Source organism: Entelurus aequoreus, linkage group LG03, assembly GCF_033978785.1.
Source record: "Entelurus aequoreus isolate RoL-2023_Sb linkage group LG03, RoL_Eaeq_v1.1, whole genome shotgun sequence".
Taxonomy (NCBI): domain Eukaryota; kingdom Metazoa; phylum Chordata; class Actinopteri; order Syngnathiformes; family Syngnathidae; genus Entelurus; species Entelurus aequoreus.
Window position 1 is genome coordinate 23,969,964 of NC_084733.1, and position 20,051 is coordinate 23,990,014.

The window sequence follows — 20,051 nt, forward strand, 5'->3', positions numbered from 1 at the left end:
TCATTGACTCACGGATTTACAACGACTCAAGTTTGAGTACCGATCGACAAAGACTCAAGTTTCACTGACTCGCAAGTTGACAAAGACTGGAATTTCACTGACTCACAGGTTGACAAAGACTCAAGATTCACTGACTCACGGATTGACAAATTAAGTTTTAGTGATTTACAAATTGACAATCAAATTTCATTGACTCACGGATTTACAAAGACTCAAGTTTTAGTACTGATCGACAAGGTCTCGAGTTTCACTGACTCATGGGTTGACAAGGACTGTAATTTCACTGATTCACTGATTGACAAAGACTCAAGTTTCACTAAGACATTGTGACTTGACACAGACTCAAGTTTCACTGCCTCGCGGGTTGACAAATACTCGAGTTCCAGTGACTCATGGATTGATAAAGACTTCAGTTTCACTGACTCACGGATTGACAAAGACTCGAGTGTCACTGAGCCAGGGGTTGACAACGACTCAGTGACTCATGGATTGATAAAGACTTTAGTTTCACTGACTCACAGATTGACAAAGACTTGAGTTTCACTGAACCAGGGGTTGACAAAGACTCGACTGTCACTGACTCACGAGTACTCAAAGACTCAAGTTTCACTGACTTCAACTTTCCCACCAATGCTTGGGAAGAAGTTGTTTTGCGCCACCTGTTTGTTTGCATGTAAACAAAAAAGTCTTATATTCGGGTCAAAACAGTACAACCATCTAAAGTAAAATATGATTAATCTCACTTTTTATTTGCGTTATTATCCATTAGTTTCTATTAAATGGCATTACATAGGCCAATTAATGCCCGCTGAGACAGTTTTGCGTGGTCCCAAGAACTATGAAAAATAGCCCTGAAGCATTTAAAGGTGGTAAAACTATTTATGTGATAGCTGTCACTTTTTTTTTTTTTACAATGGCAAAGGACAATGGCCCGTGATAGAACAAACGTTGCATAAAAGGGTCATTAATAAACACAAGATGCATGTGAGCACTTTAACTATCAGTGTTTTGTGGTGGTCTCCTGTTTATTTGTTGTCTTGTGTCCGTCTGATGTCCCGTTACCTCCCCCAGCCTCGATTTTGTTGGTTTTTGCGTAACAAAATCGTCATTGCTTTTTATCATCGTCTCATCGTCATGAGCGAAGTGGGATCGCCGTTTGTATCGGCGCCACATTCAACTTGAACAGTACATGAAAACAAAACAGGAAGTGGGTTGGCGGGAACTCCCTTCAGGGCCGGCGTGGTGACTTTTTGTATATTTTTGTACATAATATGCCAAGTTTTTATGTTGCTGCGGCTCGGTCCCAGTAGTGTGTGGCTTCTCTTGTTGTCATGGAGACAAGTCATTTCTGCGCCTACTAAAACAAACAAACAAACAAAAAAAAGATGCTGTTTGTCATTTTTGGTTTCATATTTTCTTTGTGACTACTATGTCTTGTATTGTAGGAAATGCAGAAAACAAGAGTAGCAAAACGAGCAATAATTTACAGTTCTATGATACCGGTATGTGTAATGTCATGTTCTGTACATCTTTCTCAGAGATCTCTGTCTCTATCTTACAGTATCTGCTTCTATTTGTGTAGTATGATAGTCCTTTGTTTCACAAAAAAACCGACATAAAGACTTATTCTTAAAAGACATGTTTTGTGTCATTTATTGTAGGGAGATTTAACTGGACACATTACAACCCTAATATTTGTTCATTGTGCTTTTTTTTCTTTCTTGTAACAGATTGCTTTAACAAATCACATATTTTCCTTTCCAGAGTAGCCAAGTGATTGTAAAGAAATAATAAAATTACGCTGTAAATGTTATATGCTGTAAGTATTTTACCCTTAGACATCATTTTTTAATATAATCACTATAAATTACAGCTGTCAAATTGAATACAATAACTTGTGCAATTAATCACAAAACATTGCATTAACCATGTATAAAAATAATTTATTTTTACGACAAATACTCCTTCACTTTAACCGTGGATACCTGAAAGTTATACGAATAGTGAGGAGACTTAGACTGGTGGCAAATTTTGCTCTAAAGAAATCCCTGATGGTATTTACCCAATGTAAATTTAAGTTTGGAGTGTTTGACCTTTGAGAAAAGATCGTTTATGGCATTTGTCTGAAAATATGCGGTCTTTTTAGTTTATTTACATATTGCAGGCAAGTAATTAACTGATTAATCATGATTCATCAAAAATCACAAGGGTGATTAATCTGATTTTTTTTTTTAAATGTTTGACAGCACTATATTTTTGTTCTATTAAAGATCATATAAATATTGTAATAAAATATTTACATACAGAATTAGATGTTGGGAATCTTTAGGCACCTCATGATTCAATTTCATTCTTGGCATGACGATTCGATTTAGAATCCATGCTCGATTCAACACGATTCTCGTAATGTAGTATTTATAAATTATAATAAAACCTTTTCAAAAACAGGTTACAGGTTACAAAAGCTCCCCTTGGCTGCTGACATACGACGTAAACGTGTTGGCCAAAAAAAATAAAAAAATCACAACACAATGAGTACGCCCTGTGTTTTTATCTCTCAAAATTCACACACACAGTATCTTATTTGGTTTCGATGGTGAGAAGAGGTGCCAGCAACAAGATGACGCAAGACCGTAAGAAAGTGTGTGTGTGTGTGTCTATTTTTTTTAAATAGATTTTTATTTACAAAAATCACAAAATGTTAATCAATCTAATAAAGGAAAGTAAAACAACCCCAACTCCAACCCAATCCCAACTTCACAAAACTCAGGATAAAATTGACAAAACATAAAAATACTATACTTATTAATTACAATACTAAAAAAAGTAAAATTGAAAATTAATAAAAGCAACAACTATCATAATATCAATAATAGTTATGTCATGTTTTTATTTAAAAAGATACTCTTGAAAAAAATTGCAAAGACACTTTTGTTGCAATTCTTGAAAATTATGAATCAATTTCCAATCAGAATTTTAAAAAATTGCAATTTGGATGTGACTCAAATATTGAACACCCTTTATGCATATATTATATTTCATGGGTTTAAATAAATATTTTTTTAAATCATAAGTACATTTTACATATAATTGTTTTTGGAAAGGGTTTAACTTGGGCAAAGGTTGATATTGATCCGATAGCAAGCAACTACAGGACTGGTATCGCCAATACCGATACTTTTTAATTGGACTTTTTTCAAGATCCATCCATCCATTTTCTATACCGCTTATTCTCAGTAGGGTCATGGGTAAAATTTGTAATAAATTATAGACATGAGTTTTGATTTGTTTTATTGTGTTAAATATGTTTTATTTATATGTTTTTGTAAAGGGGTTTAACATCCCATTGGACGTGGATAATACTCTATCTATCAATTTGATAGTAAATACAAAACTAGTTTCAAGACCAGTGGTTCTCAAACTTTTCACCAAGTACCACCTCAGAAAATGCCTAGCTCCCCAAGTGCCATATTAATAATAATAATAATATATATATATATTTATTTTTTTATTGAGACAAAAATTATTTATATATTTAATATTTGTTTACGTACTATGGTATATTATTTATTCATTATTTATTTGTTCACTGTTATGTTACAGAGAACAAGGAAATAGGATGAAATTGCTATGGTATGAAAAGGGGTAGGATTAAATAAGCTCAGCTTCTTCCTACTTCTTTTCGGACGTGCTGTAATGAAACAACTGGAAATATGTGATGAATTACATTGTATTGTATGCATGTTCGAAATAAACTGAAACTGAACTGAACTGAATATTAGAATACAGTAGCATAGTAGGCCTACATATTAATGAAAAAAACAAGGCACAGTTTAAACAGTCACACTGTGTTTGAATATTTAATTAAGTGATTATTTGGCACACCACTAGATAGAGCCCGCGTATTAGTGGTACGCGTCCCTGTTCAAGACCATTGAATGATTTTTTTTTATTTTGGGCTTTCATTTGTAGATTATGCTCATAATTACAATAAAACACAGGACAAATATTTTAGTTAAAAAAATATATGAACAAACTGGATTTGTGAGCAATTTAGGCACAAAAATACGACAATGTACTGAGAGCAACATAATAAAACAATAACAGTACTTTTTCTTTTCTTACATGTAATTGTTTCATCAAGACAAAATCCATACTGCAACAAAAACATATTTTTATGAAAAGAAGCATAGAAAAAAAATGAAAAATGGTGTCAAAAATCTTCTTCTGAGACCTTGGTGGGGCATAAGCCATCAACAACTGCCTGCCATCGTCCTCTGTCCTGGGCCATCCTTTCTGGCTCCATCCACTTGTGACCGGTCTGCTGGTCATCAAGATCCTGGTCCCTTCTCCACGTGTTCCTTGGTCTTCCTGGCTTTCTATCCCCCTAGGGCAGTGGTTCTCAAATGGGGGTACGCGTACCCCTGGGGGTACTTGAAGGTATGCCAAGGGGTACGTGAGATTTTTTAAAAATGTCTGTCAAAAAGAACAGTGAAAAGAAATGCAACAATGCAATATTCAGTGTTGATTTTTTGTGGACCTGTTCCATAAATATTGATGTTAAAGATTTATTTTTTTGTGAAGAAATGTTTAGAATTAAGTTCATGAATCCAGATGGATCTCTATTACAATCACCAAAGAGGGCACTTTAAGTTAATGATTACTTCTATGTGTAGACATCTTTATTTATAATTGAATCACTTGTTTATTTTTCAACAAGTTTTTAGTTATTTTTATATCTTTTTTTCCAAATAGTTCAAGAAAGACCACAACAAATGAGCAATATTTTGCACTGTTATACAATTTAATAAATCAGAAACTGATGACATAGTGCTGTATTTTACTTCTTTATCTCTTTTTTTCAACCAAAAATGCTTTGCTCCGATTAGGGGGTACTCAAATTAAAAAAAATGTTCACAGGGGGTACATCACTGAAAAAAGGTTGAGAACCACTGCCCTAGGGATTCCAGGTCAGGGCCTGGCCCCGGGGGTAATGTTAGATGTTGATTTCCACAGGGTGTGGCCGATCCAACCCCATCTTCTCCTCCTGATATCTTCCTCCACTGGTGCATGGTTTGTTCTCTGCCAGAGATCTGTCTTGCTGATGGTTTCCGGCCAGTGGATGTTGAGGATCCTTCTCAGACAGGAATTGATGAACGTCTGTACTCTCTTGGTGGTGTTTTTTTTTTTTGTTGATCGCCATGTTTCAGATCCGTACAGCAGGACAGATTCCATGTTCGAGTTGAACAGGTGAATCTTGGTGCGCGTTGTGATGAGGTGGGATCTCCAGATGAAGGATGTCCTTGCCTTTCCAATGCGGGGTTTCACGTCCGTGTCCGTTCCTCCCTGTTGATTCACCACACTGCCTAGATACGTGAAGGTCTCCACTTCTACCAGGTTGTTGTCGCCAAGCTTCACTGGCTCTGTGCTGGTAGAGTTGATCTTCGATAATTAACATAGTGGCACAGGGGTTAGTGCATGTGCCTCACAATACAAAGGTCCTGAGTAGTCCTGAGTTCAATCCTGGGCTCGGGATCTTTCTGTATGGAGTTTGCATGTTCTCCCCGTGACTGCGTAGGTTCCCTCCAGGTACTCCGGCTTCCTCCAACCGCCACAAACATGCACCTGGGGATAGGTTGATTGGCAACACTAAATTGGCCCTAGTGTGGGAATGTGAGTGTGAATGTTGTCTGTCTATCTGTGTTGGCCCTGCGATGAGGTGGCGACTTGTCCAGGGTGTACCTCGCCTTCTGCCCGAATACAGCTGAGATAGGCTCCAGCACCCCCCGCAACCCCAAAAATGACAAGCGGTAGAAAATGGACGGATGGATATGGGTTACCTCTGGGTACTCCGGCTTCCTCTCAGCTCCAAAGACATGCACTTGGGGATAGGTTGATTGGCAACACTAAATTGGCCTTAGCGTTGGCCCTGTGATGAGTTGGCGACTTGTCCAGGGTGTACCCCGCCTACCGCCCGAATGCAGCTGGGATAGGCTCCAGCACCCCCCTCGACCCCAAAAGGGACAAGCGGTAGGAAATGGATGGATGGATGGATGGATATCTAAATGGGTCCTCCCATTTTTAGCAGACAACAGCTGCTCTGCCTGCACATTGTTTCCCCCTGCTGGCCATAACACATAATGCACATCTTTCCAACATAATAGTCTTCAATATGTGAAACCTGACCTCCACCTTTAGCATGTTCTCTGATGTACACGTGGAGGTGAGAACACCTGGGAATGCTATTATGCTGTCAGCCGGACGGGGGGTGCAGTGTATCAGAAGAATGTGTCTTTAGTTCAGTTACACTTTCTCACAAAGCCACACTACCTGGCTTTGTGGTCGCCCCCGGATGGTAACTGGAGAGCACAGTTCTGAGACCCGACCACAAGTGCAGTGTGTGTTACACTGGCGACAATACTGAGACTACTCTATAGCAGGACTGCAAACAACACAAGTGTCACCCAGCGCATCATAAACGGAGCTCATAGTCCCCAACACAACTTTACCTTACACCCTTTGATCAGGTGTTAATTTTTAACAAACATGATAACACTCTAAGAAAGCAAAGTCTGACCTCCCCCAAGGCCGAACAACCATTATTTGGACTTGCTTGGCTACATGTCCTGCATTTGGCCACATTTTATCGCCCTGTATTGTTTCCTGAGACGTTGGTGGACAAATTCAGGAAAACACTGTCCTTGGAAACACCTGAACGCTTAGGAATAGAAGTAGTCCGTGCCATCTCAGGATCAGGAATATTTGTTTTTTATTATACGGATGAACAATCGCAACATAAAAGGGGAACTGCACTTTTTTTGGAATTTTGCCTATCTCCTTATGTACACTGCAAAAACTGAAATCTAAGTAAGATTAAATATCTCAAATAAGGGTGATATTTACTTATTTTCTGTCTGATAAGATAATTCTTCTCACTAAGGAGGTTTTATGTTAGAGTGTTTTACTTGTTTTAAGGGTTTTGGTCCTAACCAGGTGTGAATGAATGATGGGTTTTTAACATGTAAAGCGACTTTGGGTACTTAGAAAAGCGCTATATAAATTCCAGGTATTATTATTATTATTATTATTATTATTATTAAATGATCCTCAGTAAGATATTACAGCTTGTTGCTGAGATTTTATGACCTATATTGAGTAAAACATGCTTGAAACTAGAATATCAACTGTTGCAAAGCTGTGTCATCAACACTCACAAGTATAAAACTACTTTTTTAAAGTAATAGTTTCTTATTTCAAGCATGTAAAAAAAAAAATCATGACTTTGACACAATTGTGTCTCATAATTAAAACAGATGACAGCCAAATGTACTTTTATTTTCAATGAAACAATGGAACATACGTACTCATATAATAGCACAGTTGTTATTAGTGAGAATATACTTATTTTAAAGTATTTATGGGTTCATTGAGGTTAGCTAATTTTACTTGTTTTGGAAAGTCTTGACAAGCCAAATTTTCTTGTGCTATTGGCAGATAATTTTGCTTAGTTCAAATAAAATACCCCTAATTTTTGTATTTTTTTGTTTTGTTTTTGAACACTGACTTTTTGCAGTGTAAGACAAGCACACATACATTTTTTTTTTGTTGCTTTCTAACTAGTAAATACATTTGATCAAAAGATAGCCTACATTAGTTATTTATTCTGCCTATAAAGCGCTTAAAAAACACCTCCATTAATGTTTTATATACACTCTGTAAGTAAATATGTTATGTAGTAACAGGCACATTTATAACAACATGTAATATTTACATATTTTGATCATTTAAAACATACGCGGCGCAAATTAAATCCACAAACGTATCACTACGTTTGCGTTTTCATCCCACAACATCACTGATTATTCCTCACTGTAAACTTCATGAGAGTCAACAAACAAAAAAAACATCACTTACTGTACAATGCCTGCTGTCACTAGGATGCCGACTGTTAGGATGTTGATATATTCTTGTTTAGTTATAATCCTTGCTAAGAAAAAAGGAGGATGGAACCATACATCTTTCTGTGTCTTTATTGCCTTTTCCAGGTCTAAATTGGATGCCAACATTGACCAACATTTTGGATTATGTCCTTGTCCTTCTGCGATCCAGGTGAGAGGTATTATTTATGTTCTAGCTCACCAGTTTATGAGGTCGATATAGCTACACAAACTATCAGGGCTGCGAATCTTTGGGTGTCCCACGATTCGATTCAATATCGATTCTTGGGGTCACGATTCGATTCAAAATCGATTTTTTTTCTATTCAACGCGATTCTCGATTCAAAAACGATATTTTCCCGATTTAAAACGATTCTCTATTCATTCAATACATAGGATTTCAGCAGGATCTACCCCAGTCTGCTGACATGCAAGCAGAGTAGTAGATTTTTGTAAAAAGCTTTTATAATTGTAAAGGACAATATTTTATCAACTGATTGCAATAATGTAAATTTGTTTTAACTATTAAATGAACCAAAAATATGACTTATTTTATCTTTGTGAAATTATTGGACACAGTGTGTTGTCAGGCTTATGAGATGCGATGCAAGTGTAAGCCACTGTGACACTACTGTTCTTTTATTTTTATTTTTATAAATGTCTAATGATAATGTCAATGAGGGATCTTTAATCACTGCTATGTTGAAATTGTAACTAATATTGACACTGTTGTTGATAATATTCATTTTTGTTTCACTACTTTTGGTTTGTTCTGTGTCGTGTTTGTGTCTCCTCTCAATTGCTCTGTTTATTGCAGTTCTGAGTGTTGCTGAGTCGGGTTTGGTTTTGGAATGGGATTGCATTGTTATGGTATTGCTGTGTATTGTTTTGTTGGATTGATTAATTTAAAAAATAATAACAATTAATTAATTAAATAAAATTAAAAAAATATTTTTTAAAAATGAGAATCGATTCTGAATCGCACAACGTGAGAATCGTGATTCGAATTCGAATCGATTGTATCCCACACCCCTACAAACTATAGCTCTCTGTGACATTACGCCACTAAAAATAGTTTGTCTGCGTTAGAACTTATAATAACAATATCACTAACACTAATTTTTGGTTAAAATTCAAGCCACAAAATGTAAATGGAGTATTGTTGGCACTCTCTGGATGGTTATTTAGAGAGCTTTATGGATATCCCATTGACTCTATGGTAAGCTGACTTTTATTTACGAGTTAGAATGCATTTAAAAAAAACATATGTCTTCTTGTCTCTCATAATGATTGTGAATTACAGGTAAAATTCCCCCCAAAAATTCAGTTCCCCTTTAAATCCATTAACAAACATTAAATTATTGATTTCAACAGCAGAAGCTTCTAAGTAACAATTCAACAAACCCTTCAAAGTCATCCCTATATCAGAAACATGGATCGTTGCTAAAAAGCAATAGATTTTGATCTGGAAGGATACAGTGCATCCGGAAAGCATTCACATCGCTTCACTTTTTCCACATTTTGTTATGTCACAGCATTATTCCAAAATGGAATACAATTTTTTTTAGAATGTTCTGCAATTTTTTTTATAAAATAAAAAACTAAGAAATCACATGTACATAAGTATAAGGGACGGTATAGCTCGGCTGGTAGAGTGGTCGTGCCAGCAACTTGAGGGTTCCAGGTTCGATCCCCGCTTCCGCCATCCTAGTCACTGCCGTTTTGTCCTTGGGCAAGACACTTTACCCACCTGCTCCCAGTGCCACCCACCCTGGTTTAAATGTCACTTAGATATTGGGTTTCACTATGTAAGTGCGCTTTGAGTCACTAGAGAAAAGCATTATATAAATATAATTCACTTCACTTCACATCACATTTAGGGCCTTTGCCATGAAGCTCAAAAGTAGGCCCAGGCTTGAATCCGATTGAACATCTTTGGAGAGATCTGAAAACGGCTGTGCACTCGGCAAAGAGGAATGGGTGAAACTGCTCAAAGATAGGTGTGCCAAGCTTGTGGCATCGTATTCAAAAAGATTGAGGCTGTAATTGCTGCCAAAAGTGCATCAACAAAGTATCAAAGTATCAAAAATATTGAGCTGTGAATACTTATGGACATTTGAATTTTAAATGTTTTTATGTTTAATAAATTTGCATTAAAAAATAATTTTTCACATTGTTATTATTGGGTATTGTGTATAGAATTTTGAGGGCAAAATGAGTGTATTCCATTTTGGAACAAGACTGTAACATAACAAAATGTGTAAAAAATGAAGTGTTGTGAATACTTTCTGGATACACTGTAGGAACTAAATGACATCAACAGAAACAACAAGAGTGACGGAGTAGTGGTGTGCGTAAATGCAGGACCTGAACTCCAAAGTGTTGGGAAAAACCCACGTAATTTGCTATTGATAATGTTTTAGAACGTATAACAGTTGAAATATGTCATGAAAACAGCAAAGACATATTGATCAGACCTAAGTCAAGTATTGAAATGTTTGAGGTGAGGTAAGTGCATGCTAGAAATAAATACTATAACCATAACTAGAGATATGCTTTAAAAATGTAATATCGGAAATTATCTGTATCGTTTTTTTTTATTATCGGTATCGTTTTTTAAATTTTTTATTTTTTTTATTTTTATTAAATCAACATAAAAAATACAAGATACACTTACAATTAGTACACTAACCCAAAAAAACCTCCCTCTCCCATTCACACTCATTCACACAAAAGGGTTGTTTCCTTCTGTTATTAATATTTCTGGTTCCTACATTATATATCAATATATATCAATACAGTCTGCAAGGGATACAGTCCGTAAGCACACATGATTGTGCGTGCTGCTGCTCCACTAATAGTACTAACCTTTAACAGTTAATTTGACTAATTTTCATTAATTACTAGTTTCTATGTAAATGTTTTTATATTGTTTTACTTTCATTTTTATTTATGAAAATGTTTTTTATTTATTTATCTTATTTTATTTTATTATTTTTTTTAAAAAAGGACCTTATCTTCACCATACCTGGTTGTCCAAATTAGGCATACTAATGTGTTAATTCCACGACTGTATATATCGGTATCGGTTGATATCGGTATCGGTTGATATCAGTTGATATCAGTATCGGTAATTAAGGTATGTGGGCTTGTATTAAGCCTCAGGGAGTTGAACGCCCCTGCCTTACATAGTTCCGGGTCACCCTTGGGCAAGGTGTAGTACCCAAATGCCCCCCCCCATCAGGGTTACGATACCCCCCATGAACTACACTAAAAGAGGATGCGTTACCCGGCCCGGAGGAAGCCCGGGGCCCTCCTCCGGAGCTAGGCCCGGAGGTAGGGCTCGTCAGCGAGCGCCTGGTGGCCGGGCTTGCCACGGAGCCCGGCCGGGCACAGCCCGAAGAAGCTACGTGGACACACCATCTTCTCTGCCACGTGGGCCCACCACCCGCGGTCGGAACCAGTGGGGTCGGGTGCGCTGCCAAGTGGATGGCAGTGAAAGTGGAGGCTCCAGACGGACCAATTCGGGGCAGCAGAGGCTGACTTTCGGGACGTGGAACGTCTCTACGCTGGTGGGGAAGGAGCCTGAGCTGGTGCGAGAGGTGGAGCGCTACCGGTTGGATCTGGTGGGGCTTACCTCTACGCATAGCAAGGGCTCTGAAACCACACTCCTGGACAAGGGATGGACCTTGTTCACTTCTGGAGTTGCTCAGGGCGTGAGGGCACAGGCGGGTGTGGGGATACTCACGAGTCCCCGGCTGAGTGCCTGTACGTTGGAGTTCACCCCAGTGGACAAGAGGGTCGCCTCCCTTCGCCTTAGGGTTGGAGGGGGGAAAACTCTGACTGTTGTTTGTGCATACGCACCAAACAGGAGTTCAGAGTATTCAACCTTCTTGGATACCTTGCATGGGGTCCTGTATGGGGCGCCGGCAGGGGATTCCATAGTCTTGCTGGGGGACTTCAACGCGCACGTGGGCAATGACAGTGATACTTGGACTGGCGTGATTGGGAGGAACGGTCTCCCTGATCTGAACCTGAGTGGTGGATTGTTATTGGACTTCTGTGCTAGTCACGGACTTGCGATAACAAACACCATGTTCAAGCATAAGGATGCTCATAGGTGTACCTGGTACCAGAGCACCCTAGGCCAAAGATCAATGATCGATTTTGTAATCGTATCAGCTGATCTGAGGCCGTATGTTTTGGACACTCGGGTGAAGAGAGGGGCTGAACTGTCAACTGATCACCATCTGGTGGTGAGTTGGGTTAGATGGCGGGGGAAACCTCTGGACAGACCTGGCAAACCCAAGCGTGTAGTGAGGGTGAACTGGGAACGTTTGGAGGAGTCCTCTGTCCGGAAGGACTTCAACTCCCACCTCCGGCGGGACTTCTCTGCCATCCCTGTGGAGGTTGGGGACATTGAACAGGAATGGGCAATGTTCAAAGCCTCTATTGCTAAAGCTGCAGCTGCGAGCTGTGGCCAGAAGGTCTTAGGTGCCTCAAGGGGCGGTAACCCTCGAACACCCTGGTGGACAGTGGTGGTCAGGGAAGCCGTCCGACTGAAGAAGGAGTCCTACCGGGGTATGTTATCCCAGGGGACTCCGGAGGCAGTTTCAAGGTACCGACGGGCCCGAAGGGCAGCGGCCGTGGCTGTGGACGAGGCTAAGCAGAGGGTGTGGGAGCAGTTCGGGGAATCCATGGAGAAGGACTATCGGGCGGCACCAAAGCTGTTCTGGAAGACCATACGGCACCTCAGGAGGGGGAAGCAGGGAACCATCCAAGCTGTGTACGGCAAGGATGGGACTTTGCTGACTTCAAGTGAGGAAGTCGTAGGGCATTGGAAAGAGCACTTTGAGGAACTCCTGAACCCAAATACATCAGACACACCCTCCCTGATAGGAGCAGGGCCTGAGGATGATGGGGGATCGACGTCGATCTCTCGGGGTGAAGTCACTGAGGTAGTTAGACAACTCCAGAGTGGCAAAGCTCCGGGGGTTGACGAGATCCGTCCAGAAATGCTGAAGGTTCTGGGTGTTGATGGGCTGTCTTGGTTGATACGCCTTTTCAACATTGCGTGGAAGTCTGGGACAGTGCCGAGGGAGTGGCAGACTGGGGTGGTGGTTCCCCTTTTCAAAAAGGGGGACCAGAGGGTGTGTGCTAATTACAGGGGTATCACACTACTCAGCCTCCCTGGGAAAGTTTACGCCAAGGTACTGGAAAGGAGGGTCCGGCCGATAGTCGAACCTCAGATTCAAGAGGAGCAATGTGGATTCCGTCCTGGTCGTGGAACAACTGACCAACTCTTTACGCTTGCGGGAATCCTGGAGAGGGCCTGGGAGTATGCCTATCCAGTCTACATGTGTTTTGTGGATTTGGAGAAGGCGTATGACCGCGTCCCTCGGGAGATCTTGTGGGAGGTGCTGAGGGAGTACGGAGTGAGGGGAACCCTGCTAAGGGCCATCCAATCTCTGTACAACCAAAGCGAGAGTTGTGTCCGGGTGCTTGGATGTAAGTCGGATCCGTTTCCAGTGGGGGTTGGTCTCCGCCAGGGCTGCGCTCTGTCACCTATCCTGTTTGTGATTTTCATGGACAGGATTTCTAGGCGGAGTCGTGGCCATGGCGGAGAGGGTATACGTCTCGGGGGGCTAAAGGTTGCGTCACTGCTGTTTGCAGATGATGTGGTCCTGATGGCACCTTCGGTTCGTGACCTTCAGCTCTCACTGGATCGGTTCGCAGCCGAGTGTTCAGCGGCTGGAATGAGGATCAGCATCTCCAAATCTGAGGCCATGGTTCTCAGCAGGAAACCGATGGTTTGTACAGTCCGGGTAGGGGACAGGACTCTGTCCCGGGTGGAGGAGTTTAAGTATCTCGGGGTCTTGTTCACGAGTGAGGGAAAGATGGAGAAGGAAATCAGCCGGAGAATCGGAGCAGCTGGGGCAGTATTGCAGTCTCTCTGCCGCACTGTTGTGACGAAACGGGAGCTGAGCCAGAAGGCAAAGGTCTCGGTCTACCGAGCTATCTACATTCCTACTCTCACCTATGGTCATGAAGTGTGGGTAATGACCGAAAGAATAAGATCGCGGATACAAGCGGCCGAAATGAGTTTCCTCAGAAGGGTGGCTGGCATCTCCCTTAGAGATAGGGTGAGAAGTGCAGTCACCCGAGAGAGACTCGGAGTAGAGCCGCTGCTCCTTCGCTTGGAAAGGAGCCAGCTTAGGTGGTTCGGGCATCTCGTGCGGATGCCTCACGAGCGTCTCCCTAGGGAGGTCCTCGTTGCACGTCCCACTGGGAGGAGGCCCCCCGGCAGGCCAAGGACCAGATGGGGGGATTACATCTCCTCTCTGGCCTGGGAACGCTTCGGGATTCCCCAGGAGGAAGTCGCAAATGTTGCTCTGGAGAGGGAAGTCTGGGGGTCTTTGCTGGAGCTGTTGTCCCCGCGACCCGATTCCGGATAAGCGGTTGAAGATGGATGGATGGATGGATGGATAATTAAGAGTTGGACAATATCGGAATATCGGATATCGGCAAAAAGCCATTATCGGACATCCCTAACCATAACCAACATGAATTATTTGTTTTGGCTTCTGAGACATTTTAATATGTCATAGTAAGAATCCTATTATGAAATAACTAACTTTATTTTCAACACAACAAACCAAATATACACAATATACATATCAAAATAGCATCTTCAATGCAATATCATCATCTGAAAAAACAGTATAGGAATATGGAATGAAAAGAAGAAATAGAAAGATGGCACAACTTGCGGATATTACAATTATGCGTATAGGTGTCCCATGGTGATACATACAATTTAACAAAAAATAGCATATATGGTGAAACTAACGCAAAAAGGTACAGTGTAAAGAAAAATAATGCTAAACTGTTGATACTAATAACTAATAACAACACTTTGCCTTAAAATGATAACATATATATATATATATATATATATATATATATATATATATATATATATATATATATATATATATATATATATATATATATATATATAAATAAATGTTCAGCCTTTATATCAGGGGTATCCAAAAATGTTTCCACTGAGGGCTGCACACTGAAAAATGAAAGCATGTGGAGGCCTTTGGGATAGTTTTCATTTTTAAAACCTATAGGGCTCCCCTCAGTGTTTGTGAATCTCAAAGGTCCCGATGAGTGTTAAAATTAAGTCATATATTAATATTGTTTTCACTTTCAACACTTAAATATATATAGATCAACTTCCGATCTATCAGGTTCCATAAAGTTGTATTTTTTATATTTTTTTATGTTGTATGCCCTTTTCCCCCCAAAGAAAACCCTTTTTTTAATGGCAAAAACACAAAATATGCAATATTTTCCCCAAAACATTTTCCAAAATGTAATATTTAATGTGAAGTTATTGGAACCTGAAATTGGTAAATAATTCACAACATTGCTTTTAAATCATTATTATCTTCTTATTTTACAATTTTTATTGTTTAAAAAAAAATCAGACTGAAGGTCTCGAGGATCGAAAAGGCCATGCACCACTCATAAAAGTGTTATTAATAAGTTATCTATCAATATATATTATTTTTACTTTCAATGCTTCAATCTCTAGATCAGCTTCAGTGGCCTTGTGGTTAGACTGTCCGCCCTGAGATCGGTAGGTCGTGAGTTCAAACCCCGGCCGAGTCATACCAAAGACTATAAAAATGGGACCCGTTACCTCCCTGCTTGGCACGCAGCATCAAGGGTTGGGATTGGGGGCCCCGTTGCTGCTCACTGCTCCCCTCACCTCCCATAGGGTGGAAGAAGGGGTCAAACGCAGAGAGTAATTTCACCATGAATTGATTTACGTGGACCCCGACTTAAACAAGTTGAAAAACTTTTTCGGGTGTTACCATTTAGTGGTCAATTGTACGTGATATTTACTGTACTGTGTAATCTACTAATACAAGTTTCAATCAATCAATCAAAAGCACACCTAGTGTGTGTGTGACTATCAGCGGTACTTTAACTTTATCTGTCGATTATACCATGAATTGATTGATGTGGACCCCGACTTAAACAAGTTGAAAAACTTATTCGGGTGTTACCATTTAGTGGTCAATTGTACAGAATATGTACTGTACTGTGCAATCTACTAATAAAAGTTTCAATCAATCAATCAAAACGTTTTTGAGCAATGACAGTTTTAAGAAAAAGAACTGCCTGCATGGCCGATTTTTGTTGTTATAGTCAATATTGCAAAATCTTCTCGTTACATTACATCTGTTTACTTTTTAAAGCCAATCTTTATGTTTTTTTTGGAATAGTATTTTAAAAAGAAATAACTGTGGGCCACCTGGCCCCCAGGCCGCACTTTGGACACCCTTGCTCTATACCAGGGGTGTCCAAACTTTTTCCACTGAGGGCCGCACACGGAAAAATTAAAGCATGCGGGGGCCATTTTGATATTTTTAATTTTCAAACCATAACAAAATATATGGATTTTGTTTGTTTTTTACCTTTAGGGCTCCCGGGGACCATGAAGGGTCTAAGTCATTAAAATGTTAAAAACAAGTCAAATTATTTTTATTTTTTTTATAGAACGCTTACAGTAAATCTGTACAGTATATCAACTTCAGGTTGATATAAAGTTTAAAAAAACAAAAAGGTTTTATGCCTTTTCTGTCAAAGACAACTTAGTTTTTTATAATAAAACTGAAATATGCAGTATTTCCCCCACTGCCCAAAACATTCCGAAAGCAATGTTTGATGTGAAGTAATTAGAGCCTTAAAAATATCAATAATGCAGGACACCATTGATTTTAATTCATTATTATTTTTGAGTAATCACAGTGAAAAGATAAATAAAATCCCATTAAATATATTTGGGATCCAAAAGGTGCCCCACTCAGAAAGTGATACATTTTTATTAGTTTTTTTTTTTTAAAACTTTCAACACTTAAGTTATGAGCTCAACTTCAGATATATCTGTCGATTTTACGTTTGAACTATTATTTTGTTTGTTTTATGCTCTTTTGTCAAATAAAATGTTGATGTTTTTGTATGGCAACCACACAATATATGCAATATTTCCCACATAAAACATTTTAAAGTGAAATATTTGAAATAATTGGAGCCTTGAATAGGTCAATAATTCATTATAACATTGATTTTTTTTTTTTTTTTGGAGCAATGGCAAAAAAAGAAAAAAGAAAGATAGACAAAAGAAGAAGAAAAAAGCCTGCATGGTAGCTTTGTGTCAACATTGCAACTTTTTCTAGTTAGATTTCACCTCATTCCACTTTTTTAAATGTTTTTTTAATTTTTGCAATAGCATTTCCAGAATGTGTGGCGGGCCGGTAAACAATTAGCTGCGGGCCGCACTTTGGACACCCCTGCTCTATACCAAATAACAATTATATATCTGTAAAAAAAAAAATCTAAGTAGTCTTCCACATCCTTTAAATTGTTATTGAAAGCAACCATCTGAAAAAAAAAAAGTATTAATGCACTTCTAATATAGCTAGTTTACATTTGCATGATGTGTGGGACCGTGATAAGACTGCACAAACATGGCGGCTTTTTGGCACACCTTACTGGCCGCGGGCGTGAGGGAGGACCTGAAAAACCAGCTGCCTGACATTATTACTTTCTGCCAGTCCAGGAGTGCGGCACGTAAAAACCTCCTTCTTTCCCTTGCCTCCCCTGTCCTCCTCACACTCCTCGCATATAAGCAAGAGCGGCAGCATCTCCCTCTTTTACACTCTTTTCTTTGTCCCTCTGCGAGACACCAGACAGACGCCGGACTATGCCCCCCTCGGTCAAGTGAGGGGGGGCAGGGGCGGGGCTGACATCATCACCTGGAGGACTCTAACCTGGGCTGAAATCAGAGTGGAGCTTTTAGTGGTGAGTCTCATACTTCTTATTGTTTCCTATTGTGCTTTATGTGCGCCTGGCTGGGACAAAAGACATAACATTCCTTCGGAAGGATTGTTATTGTATCTGCAAGGCCAGGCGTCAGATGATAGTTTGGCAACATGGGCACAATAAATGGACGCGTTGCAAACTTGGGGAAGTGTACCAAACCACTTTTATGTACAAGCTCATGGTCACAACGTACCGAGCCAACAGGTGTCTGACATTGTTGACTTATGGCCAGCTGTTATTGGAACTTGTGCAAGGCTTTATTATGATCCATGTGTAGGTATTGACAATTCATGTCAAGGTATGTGTGATGTTATGTTAGATCCACTATGGACTGGAGTCTCACGATATTATGCTAGATCCACTCGACGTCCATTGCACCGGTTGCCAAGGGGGGGGTTCCCACATCTGCGGTACCCTCCAAGGTTTCTCATTGTCATCCCATTGGGTTGAGTTTTTCCTTGCCCTGATGTGGGATCTGAGCCGAGGATGTCGTTGTGGCTTGTGCAGCCCTTTGAGACACTCGGGATTTAGGGCTATATAAGTAAACTTTGATTGATTGATTGATTGATATATTTAGCAAGTGCTAGAGGTGCATAGTAATGAATTATATCATGTTTTACTCCATAGAAAAATGTGCCATTATTTCTTTATCCCTATGTCAACGTGGGCAGAGGTGCAGAAATTTGCGAGCGCTGCAAATTACAGGTGTGCGTATCACCTGCTTGTCATTGACCCTGAAAGTGACAAAAACAAAACCATTACTGTCCTTTTAGTTCTGTTTGTAAAAAAAATTAAAAAAAATATTCCTACCGTGTTTTCCGGGCTATACAGCGCACCGGTATCTAAACCGCGTCCACCAATTTTTAGAAGAAATAAATGTGTTTACACATATTAGCTGTAGATATACAGTACAGGCCAACATTTTGGATGCACCTTCTCATTCAAAGTGTTTTCTTTATTTTCATGACTATTTACATTGTAGATTGTCACAGAAGGCATCAAAACTATGAATGAACACATGTGGAGTTATGTACTTAAAGGCCTACTGAAATGAAATTTTCCTATTTAAACGGGGATAGCAGATCCATTCTATGTGTCATACTTGATCATTTCGCGATATTGCCATATTTTTGCTGAAAGGATTTAGTAGAGAACATCAACGATAAAGTTCGCAACTTTTGGTCGCTGATAAAAAAGCCTTGCCTGTACCGGAAGTAGCGTGACGTCACAGGTTGTGGAGCGCCTCACATCTGCACATTGTTTGCAATGATGGCCACCAGCAGCGAGAGCGATTCGGACCGAGAAAGTGACGATTACCCCATTAATTTGAGTGAGGATGAAAGATTTGTGGATGAGGAAAGTGAGAGTGAAGGACTAGAGGGCAGTGGAAGCGGTTCAGATAGGGGAGATGCTGTGAGAGGCGGGTGGGACCTGATATTCAGCTGGGAATGACTAAAACAGTAAATAAACACAAGACATATATATACTCTATTAGCCACAACACAACCAGGCTTATATTTAATATGCCACAAATGAATCCGCATAACAAACACCTCCCCCCTCGCGTCCATATAACCCACCAATACAAATCAAACACCCGAACAACACACTCAATCCCACAGCCCAAAGTACCGTTCACCTCCGTAAAGTTCATACAGCACATATATTTCCCCAAAGTTACGTACGTGACATGCACATAGCGGCCCGCACGTACGGGCAAGCGATCAAATGTTTGGAAGCCAAAGCTGCGTACTCACGGTAGCGTGTCTGCTATCCAACTCAAAGTCCTCCTGGTTGTGTTGCTGCAGCCAGCCGCTAATACACCGATCCCACCTGCAGCTTTCTTCTTTGCTGTCTTTGTTGTTCATTAAACAAATTGCAAAAGGTTCACCAACACAGATGTCCAGAATACTGGGGAATTTTGCGATGAAAACAGACGAATTCATAGCTGGCCACAATGCTGTCCCAATATGTCCGCTACAATCCGTGACGTCACGCGCAAACGTCATCATACCGAGACGTTTTCAGCAGAATATTTCGCGGGAAATTCAAAATTGCACTTTACTAATCTAACCCGGCCGTATTGGCATGTGTTGCAATGTTAAGATTTCATCATTGATATATAAACTATCAGACTGCGTGGTCGGTAGTAGTGGGTTTCAGTAGGCCTTTAACAAAAAAAGGTGAAATAAAGTTGACTTTGGAATATTT

At 39.9% G+C, this 20,051-nt stretch overlaps 1 protein-coding gene across 1 annotated transcript in view; it reads left to right on the forward strand.

Annotated features, from left to right (window-relative positions):
- Positions 1-5,234: 5,234 nt before the first annotated feature.
- The window catches only part of ncmap (non-compact myelin associated protein), a 40,618-nt gene continuing 25,801 nt past the window's right edge, over positions 5,235-20,051 (forward strand). Inside the window, exons 1-3 of the mRNA XM_062041511.1 lie at positions 5,235-5,250; positions 8,046-8,109; positions 17,708-17,819. The gene's annotated coding sequence lies outside the window, so the exon portion shown is untranslated. The remainder of the gene's footprint in view (positions 5,251-8,045; positions 8,110-17,707; positions 17,820-20,051) is intronic.